This window comes from Bufo gargarizans, chromosome 6, assembly GCF_014858855.1.
Source record: "Bufo gargarizans isolate SCDJY-AF-19 chromosome 6, ASM1485885v1, whole genome shotgun sequence".
NCBI classification, from domain to species: Eukaryota; Metazoa; Chordata; class Amphibia; order Anura; family Bufonidae; genus Bufo; species Bufo gargarizans.
The window spans coordinates 76130608-76140230 of NC_058085.1; the positions used below are offsets into that span (position 1 = coordinate 76130608).

The 9623-nt window shown below is 39.7% G+C and overlaps 2 pseudogenes; both read left to right on the forward strand.

Moving 5' to 3' along the window:
- Positions 1-2212: 2212 nt before the first annotated feature.
- On the forward strand, positions 2213-2378 carry LOC122942841 (annotated as a pseudogene).
- A 6371-nt stretch (positions 2379-8749) lies between these two features.
- LOC122942678 lies at positions 8750-8928 on the forward strand (annotated as a pseudogene).
- Positions 8929-9623: the final 695 nt, after the last annotated feature.

Here is a 9623-nt window from a genome sequence, read left to right on the forward strand (position 1 = left end):
GTAAAAGCATGGGAATGGATGGGAGAGGATTTCACTGAAGTATGCAAATTTATGTGGGAGAATGGAGTTCTGGGTGATGCAATGAAAGAAGGGGTGGTTGTATTGATCTACAAAAAAGGTGAGAAAATGCATTTGAGTAATTGGAGACCTATCACTTTATTGAATGTTGATTACAAAATTTATAGCAAGGTGTTAGCAAATCGTATGCGTGAAGTGGTTGGGAAAGTAGTGCAAGAAGATCAGGTGTGTGCTGTGCCAGGGAGAAGTATGACAGAGAATTTGTTTTTGTTGAGGGATATGATTGGAGATTGTGAAAATAGAAAACAGAAATGTATGCTATTATCAGTAGATTTTGAGAAAGCATTTGATCGGGTAGCGCATGATTTTATGTTTGAAGTGTTAAAGAGAATGGGATATTCGGGAACATTTTTGAGGTGTGTGAGGAGTTTGTATGAGGGAGTGGGAAGTAAGATTCTGGTAAATGGTAATCTAAGTCAAAAGATAAGTGTGCAGTCTGGGGTAAGGCAAGGGTGCCCAATGTCACCAGTGTTGTTTATTAGTGTAATTGAAGTTTTGATGTGTATGATGAGAAAGGATAAAGTAATGAGAGGAGTGTTAATACCAGGAAGTAAAGGGAAATATGTGAATGTTTTAAGTTATATGGATGATATTGTAATTGTGAATGATAATATGGCTGCAAGGAGGAGAGGAAGATTGACTCTGGATTTGTTTTGTGGTGGATCGGGATTTAAAATTAATTGGGATAAATGTTCTTTTAAATGCTTTGGGGATAGTGAGGTTAGGATGGAAGGTGTGAATTGGGAAAGAGGACCTATCAAAGTGTTGGGGATTTTATTTAATGATAATATGAAAGGAGATGAAAGCTGGGATGAATGTGGGAAAAGAACAGATAGAAAGTTGAATTTCTGGAGGCTGAGAGAATTAAGTTTGACTGGTAAGATTCTGATAGTAAAAGCAATTATTTTGCCAATTGTATGGTTTGTGTATGTAGTGTATCCGGGGAATGTGTTAAAATTTAAAAAAATAGAGAAATTGGTGTTTACTTTTTTATGGGGAAGTAGAATGGAAAAAGCTAAAAGAGAATATGTGTATAAGTTAAGAGAGAATGGAGGATTGGAGTTTCCGAATTTTGAGATTTTTTTTGGTCTGTGTTACATTAAAACTTTTGTGGTTATGATTGGGAAGGAAATTAAATGTGCTTATATGATGAAATATATGGCAGGATGGATGTTGTATGGCTTGAGATGGAGGAAAAGAGATGTAAGGGTGCCGGTTGCTTTTGTGTGTTCAAAATGGTATGGGTTGATAGAGATTTTTATAAGAAAACATGACTTGTTGAGTGTTAAAATGGAGGAATTTAAAAATAAGAAGTATGTAATGAATCTACTGCGTAAAAAAGAGATTGCATGTGATATTCATGGGTTGAGGTTGTGTGAGGCGGAGAAAGTATGGGGTAAATTGGCGATTAAAGGAGTCTCGAATAGACAGAGAGATATCGTATGGATGGGTTGGCAAAATGTGTTGCCGGTAAGAGAAGTACAGAAAAGGAGAGGTTTAATAAGGTCTGAATTGTGCCCAAGGGATGGTTGTGGGGATTGTGAAAGTGTGAGTCATTTGTTCTGGGAATGTAAGTATGCACAAGAAGTATGGAAAGGAATGGGAGGCTTGGTAAAGGAACTGACAGGTGTTACATATATGAGTGGGAAAGTAGCTTTGTTTGGTATTGGAGCAAATGGTAAACAGAATGTTAGGTTATTATGGTTCATTATGGTTTGCGTGATGGAAAGTCTGTGGGATACAAGGAATTTATGGGTTTTTAAGAGAGAATTGTGGTCTGTAAAGGAAAGTGTGAAACTTGTGTTATCAAGACTATACTTTATATATAGGTGGGATAGACAGTATGGTGGTGGTTTAGATAGTGAAGGTTATTGGAAACACAAAAAATGGAGATTTCTTGTCAAATAAAATAAAGATAACCACGATGATGAAGTTAAAGCAATCAATAATGATTTGGTGTTGTCATTAAGATTGTCCTGGTGGTTTAGTAAGTGAAGGTTATTGGAAACACAAAAAATGGAGATTTCTTGTCAAATAAAATAAAGATAACCACGATGATGAAGTTAAAGCAATCAATAATGATTTGGTGTTGTCATTAAGATACCAAGAAGATGTATTTTGAGTGCTTAAAGACTTACCTGATGTGGTTTTAAAAAAAAAAAATCTGTTCTTATCAGTTTAATATCTGGGGACCATATATTAAATGGATTTTTCGAACAGGGAGATGGAAAAAGAGCTTGCTCTGTCCACTCCACGCATTGACCTGGTATTGCAGTACCTCCAGGACCGGCCCACCCCTTCTAATCTGGTATAAAAAAAAACTGAATGAAATTGAGTGTGTCCTGCCTCAGCAGTCCTGCACTTCAGCTTCTCCTTCCTCTGTCAGGGTTTTGCTGTGCTGCTTTATGCATCCCTGGTGCTGCTGCATCTAGCCTGTCAATCTCTTATTTGCATCACCTGTGTGTGGGTTTGCTCCAGCACCAAGCAACCCAGCCAGCCAGTCACCTCTCCTCACAGTCCAAATCCAATTAAGATTGATGGCTTAATTGTTGTGTTAATTGGCTTATCACCTGAATGAAGTTTTTGGATATCACCTGAATGCAGATTTTGGACCTCCACTCCGTGCACCTCTCTTTTGATTTGGGCCTGTTGTGCACACCTGGGCAGTCTGCTGAGTTGTTCCTTAGAATTGACCCTTTTGTAGCAAGTTGGCTTGATGTAACCAATTTTGTTTTCCTAGTGCTTTATTAAATAAGTAAAGTTTGTTTGCCTGTGTCTCCCTCTTGTGGATCCATTAAACTGGATGACTGTGTAGGCTAAAATGTAGTCCAGCACTTCCTATGTATCAGCAATAGCTGGACCTGCCTTGTCTTGCCAATGGACGGAACACTGCACGTGTCACAAGAGGCCTGTCAGGTCAGAGGTCAAGTAAGGTCAGGTCACTGGATGACATCACAAGGGCTCTGACGGAACACTCAACAATGGGGCCGTGACATCACAATCAACAATGCATAGATACCTTTTTTATTTATTTATTTTTATTTTTTTTTTCTCTCTCACTACTCTCCATTGACTTCTTATCGGTCATTCTGCTAGGCGCGCTTTGGCACCAGGAATTTAGTGCGAAGAAAAGGCGTGACCAGAAGTTGTGGGCGGAGCTATGCAGATACGAAAAACACGAAGTGTAGCATGCTGCTGATTCCAGCGCGTAGGACGCACGTTTTCCCTGGTTTGTGAGAGAGAGAAGCCTCCCGGACTGTGTTTGGGGCTGAGGCCTGTAGACTGTTGCCTTGAGAAGTGCTCTGCGTTTGCGAACAGCGGCCCCGTTGTCGAGGCCGAGCGGGTTATCGTTTCTCGGCCTTTTGGCTGCGATCATGGCTTGTCCGGACGCAGCCAAGGCTGAGGTTTGAGAAGGCGATCGACGGAGGACGGACGGCGGTCGGCACAAGGCGCCAAGATGGGTGTGATTATATGCCCTGCTGGGACCGGAGAATTCCGGGTCCGTAACGCATTCGGGATCGACATTGAGGAGGAGAAAAAGGAGAAATTCACCCTGAAACATCTTGTTCAAGAGGTACTTTTTAATGTCTTGCATGTGAGGAAAGAGGATATTCTTTGTCTACAAGATCCTAGGAGAGGGCGCTATACTCTGGACTTGTCATGTGTGCAGGCCTGTCAAAATTTGCATATGTTCCTTAAGGATCATGAGTACAATCCTGAGTTGGATGGCTTAACATTTACATTACTATACAATAATGGTGTGCCGTTGGTTGTTTACATGTACAACCCTATGTGTCTGTCGAATGCATCACTGCTTTCCTACAGAGATTCTGCGCGGATATTAAATATATCCATAAGGTTTTAAACTCTGAATTATTATGGACAGGAAAGCATAAGTTTTTCGTCAGATTTAAAATCGATCCGACCTGTGCTGGGGGTATGACATACCCACCAGAGTCTTTTGCTATCGGAAGAGATAGAGGCTTGTTATTTTTTGAAGGTGGTCCGAGTTTCTGCTGAAAGTGCAAAATTTTTGGCCATACTGCGGACAATTGCAGAGAGACAAGACTTATATGCTCCCGTTGCAATCAAGAGGGTAATTTGGCTGGGTCCTGCTCTAACCCCAAAACATGTAATGTGTGTGGGAATGCAGGGTATATTTTCAAAGAATGCCCTATGAACCCTATGGCAAAAAAATCCTATTCGGATGCTTTGAGGGGGGACCCTGGAAGTACCTCCAGGACTCCCGTCGTGGAGAGACCTCAGCCTTCTGGCGCCGACTGTACCACAGCAGGTTTCTGTTGTGTCTGAGACAGAGGCGCATGAGGGGATGGAATTTACCCTGGACTCACTGTTTAACGTTCCTTCTGATGAGGTGACAGGGTTGCAGGGCGAGGGAGAATCGGATATGGCAGTGACCGAGTTCTCGGCCATGGCGGACAGCGAGGACAATGAAATTCCCTGTGGTCAAGCAGAGGTTCAGGGGGATCTCACTAAAAGATCCCTTGCTTCGGAAGATGAATGTGAGGAGATGGCCTTGAAGAGACCCAGGAGTGTACTGTCACCACTCAGTGATAATGGTAGCCTGGAGGAGGAGAGAACCTTCCCTTCAGATTCCCCTAATACTCACCTTTTTTTAGACAGAGCAGGGATTGGGGACTGTATGCAAGGCTTCCTCCCTCAAGGAGAGTTAGGATGATATCCAGATGGCGGGTTGGAAAGTATATAATAAGATGGTGTAAGCTATGGAAAGACGACTTGCCTTTCATGTCCTATCCGTAAATGTGAGACTGCTGACGGCTAGGACAAGAAGAGTGGTGATTTTTGATTTCTTAAAGGATCAAGGGGCGGATATCATCTGTCTCCAGGAATGTGGAATTTCTGAGTCTTTAAAGGCGGAAGAGTGGCCTTATGGGGAATCTGTGTGGTCTGGGACGAATGATAATAGGAATGATGGGGTGGGAATTTTGTTGATGAATAGAGAAATGAGTGTAGTGTCCTATACAGTGGTGGAGGCAGGAAGATGTTTAGTGGCCGAAGTAAAATATAAAAATTGGAGGTTGAAAGTTGTAAATGTGTATGGATCAACAAAAAAAGAGGAGAGAGTGAACTTGTTGGAAAAGTTGAATGTGTTTTTGTTAGGGAGAATGCCGATTGTGTTTGTGGGGGACTTTAATTGTACGACTGAAGGGGAGAAGTGTGATATATCTGGTAAAAAATTAAATCAACTAATTAAAGATTTTTCCCTTCTAGATACGGCAGAGGCAAGTTTGGGGAAACCACCACCGCATACATATAAAGCCGATAGAGGGGGTATAGTCTCAAGGATCGATTATGTTTGTATTTCTAAATGTCTTAAGTGTATAAGTTATGCTCAGAATGAAGTGTTTTTTTCAGACCATGTTTATCTGAAAGTCGGTGTGGAAGGTGAGTTGAAAAACATATATGGGTGTGGGGTGTGGAAAATGAATACGAGTTTATTGGATGATGAAAGGGTAATGTATGCTTTTAAGAAAAATTATATGTTTTGGAGGGAAAGAATGAATGATTTTGAAGATATTTTGAAGTGGTGGGAATGGACTAAAGGGAGAATGAAAATTTTCTTTAAAAAATGGAGCTATAAGAAGGCTAGAATGTCAAGAAATATGTATAATGAGTTGAATTTAAGATTGGATTGGTTGAGAAAATTAGGTGGGTTGGGTGTGGATGTAGATGATTTAATTAAAAAGGTTAAAGAAGAGCAAAAACAGTGGATGAGGAGGAAAGGGAAAGAAATTATTTTTCGTGCAAAAGTTGAATGCTTGGAGGAAGACGAAAAGTGTACAAGATTTTTCTTTAAAAAAGTGTGTGGGAAGAAAGAAGAAATGAGTGGAATTTTTAATAATTTAGGGATAAGTGTGGATGGGGTGGAGATGATGGGGGTGATAGAAGATTTTTATTCAACTTTGTATGGAAGAAAGCGAATAGATGTTGGTTTGATGAATGAAATGCTGAAGAATGTAGAAAATAAACTAAGCAGAGAAGATGGAGAGCTTTTGAGTGAAGAGATTACTTTGGATGAGATAAAGAAGATTGTATTTGGAGCAAAAAGAAATAAAACACCTGGAATGGATGGGTTACCTGTAGAATTGTATGTTAAAGCATGAGAATGGATGGGTGAAGATCTTTGTAAAATATGCAAATTTATGTGGGAGAATGGTGTTCTGGGAGAATCAATGAAAGATGGTGTGGTTGTGTTGATTTTTAAGAAAGGTGAGAAAAAGTCCTTGAATAATTGGAGACCAATTACTTTATTGAATGCGGATTACAAGGTTTTTAGTAAAATTTTAGCAAATCGTATGCGTGAAGTGATTGGTAAGGTGGTGCAAGAAGACCAAGTATGTGCTGTGCCTGGGAGGAGTATGTCAGAGAACTTGTTTTTGTTAAGAGATTTGATTGGGGATTGTGAAAGTAGAAAACAGAAATGTATGTTGTTGTCAGTGGATTTTGAGAAGGCGTTTGATAGAGTAGCGCATGAGTTTATGTTTGAGGTGTTAAAGAAAATGGGTTATCCCGGGAATTTTTTGAAGTGTGTGAGGTGTTTATATGGAGTGGGATGTAAGATTTTGGTCAATGGGAATCTGAGTAAAAAAATTAGAGTACAATCGGGAGTTAGACAGGGATGTCCATTGTCCCCAGTCTTATTTATTAGTGTGATTGAGGTACTGATGTGTATGGTTAGAAAAGATAAAGTAATGAGAGGTTTGTTAATTCCAGGTAGTATGGGAAAGTATGTGAGTGTATTAGGTTATATGGATGATATTGTAATAGTGAATGGAAATATGGCTGCTATGAGGAGAGGAAGGTTGATTTTGGATTTGTTTTGTGGTGGATCAGGATTTAAAGTGAATTGGGGCAAATGTTCCTTTAAATGTTTTGGAGATGCTGAGATTAAAATGGATGATGTGAAATGTGAAGAAGGACCAATTAAAGTGTTGGGAGTTTTATTGAATGATAAATTGAATGGGGATGAAGGATAAATGGATTGCAGGATAAAACTTACCAGGAAAGGTTAAAAGACCTTAATATGTATAGCTTGGAAGAAAGAAGAGACAGAGGGGATATGATAGAAACTTTTAAATACATAAAGGGAATCAACTCGGTAAAGGAGGAGAGCATATTTAAAAGAAGAAAAACTACCACAAGACGACACAGTTTTAAATTAGAGGGGCAAAGGTTTAAAAGTAATATAAGGAAGTATTACTTTACTGAGAGAGTAGTGGATACATGGAATAGCCTTCCCGCAGAAGTGGTAGATGCAAATACAGTGAATGAATTTAAGCATGCATGGGATAGGCATAAGGCTATCCTTCATATAAGATAGGGCCAGGGACTATTCATAGGATTCAGATATATTGGGCAGACTAGATGGGCCAAATGGTTCTTATCTGCCGACACATTCTATGTTTCTATGTTTCTATGAAAGCTGGGATGAATGTGGGAAAAGAGTAGAAAGAAAGTTGAATTTCTGGAAGTTGAGAGAGTTGAGTATGACTGGTAAAATTCTGATTGTAAAATCTGTGGTTTTGCCGATTATATGGTTTGTGTATAGTGTGTATCCTCGGAATTTAACGAAGTTTAAAAAAGTAGAGAAAATGATTTTTTCCTTTTTTGGGGGGAGTAGAATGGAAAAATTGCAGAGAGAGTGTTTTTGTATAAACTAAGAGAATGGGGGTTTGGAATTTCCAAATTTTGAGATTTTTTTTGGTTTATGTTATATTAAAACCTTTGTGGTTCTAGTTGGGAAAGAAAGTAAGTGTGCGTATATGATGAGGTACATGGCAGGATGGATGATGTATGGTTTGAGATGGAAGAAAAGAGATGCGAGAGTGCCGGTGGCTTTTGCGTGTCCAAAATGGTATTCGGTGATTGAGGTGTTCATTAGGAAGCATGATTTGTTAAGTGTTAAGATGTGTGAGTTTAAAAATAAGAATTATGTTTCGAATATTTTAAGGAAGAATGAGGTTGCGTGTGATATTGTAAACTTAAGGTCATGGGAGGCAGAAAATGTATGGAAGAAATTGTCAATTAAAGGCACTACGAATAGACAGAAAGATATTGTGTGGATGGGTTTGCAGAATATATTGCCGGTGAGAGAGGTACAGAAGAAAAGAGATTTGGTTAGATCTGAGGTGTGCCCGAGAGATGGTTGTGGAGACAGTGAAGGTGTGAGTCACTTGTTCTGGGAGTGTAAGTATGCAAAGGAAGTATGGGATGGAATGGGAAGATTGACAAAAGAATTGACGGGGGTTACACAGTTAAATACGAAAGTGGCTCTGTTTGGTATGGGTGCAAATGGAAGGCAGAATACTAGGTTGTTATGGTTTATTGTGGTTTGCATGATGTAAAGTCTATGGGATGTGAGGAATTTGTTGGTCTTTAAGAGGGAGTTGTTTGTACAGGAGTGTGTGAATCTTGTGTTATCTAGGTTATTTTTTGTGTATAGATGGGATAGTAAGTACGGTGGTGGTTTAGATAGTGAGGGTTTTTGGAAAATAAAAAAATGGAAATTTCTGCTAAATAAATAAAAAAAGATAACCATGATGATGTTGTGATAAGAGCTTGTTACAGTTCTGGTGATGTCTTTCAGATATCGAGACTATGTATTTGAGAGCTCGTATTATTAAACTGAATGGTTTAAAAAAAAAAGAAAAAAAATCTGTTCTTATCAGTTTAATATCTGATACGTCCCCTATCTGGGGACCATATATTAAATGGATTTTTCGAACAGGGAGATGGAAAAAGAGCTTGCTCTGTCCACTCCACGCATTGACCTGGTATTGCACTACCTCCAGGACCGGTGCACCCTTTCTATTCCAGTATGAAAAAACAGAATGAAATTGAGTGATGGATGTCAAGGATCCTTCCAGCAAGCAAGTGGAAAGTTGCTGTGCCCTGCCTCAGCAGTCCTGCACTTCAGCTTCTCCTTCCTCTGTGAGGGTTTTGCTGTGCTGCTTTCTGCATCCCTGGTGCTGCTGCATCTAGCCTGTCAATCTCTTAATTGCATCACCTGTGTGTGGGTTTGTTCCAGCACCAAGCAACCCAGCCAGCCAGCCACCTCTCCTCACACAGTCCAAATCCAAATAAGATTGATGGCTTAATTGTTGTGTTAATTGGCTTATCACCTGAATGAAGTGTTTGGATATCACCTGAATGCAGTTTTTGGACCCCCACTCCGTGCACCTCTCTTTTGATTTGGGCCTGGTGTGCACACCTGGGCAGTCTGCTGAGTTGTTCCTTAGAATTGACCCTTTTGTAGCAAGTTGGCTTGATGTAACCAATTTTGTTTTCCTAGTGCTTTATTAAATAAGTAAAGTTTTTGATGAAGTCGGTGCTGCTCCCAGTTGGCCACGAAATTAAGCGAAGGGATATAAATGTGAAGATATTAAAACCTACAGAAGCATTTGAATACCTTGGTATAAAAATCAGTTCCCGGGTTCAGGAGTATATAGAACTCAATATTTCCCCTCTGATTAAAAGGGTAAAAAATAAAATAAGTATTTGGC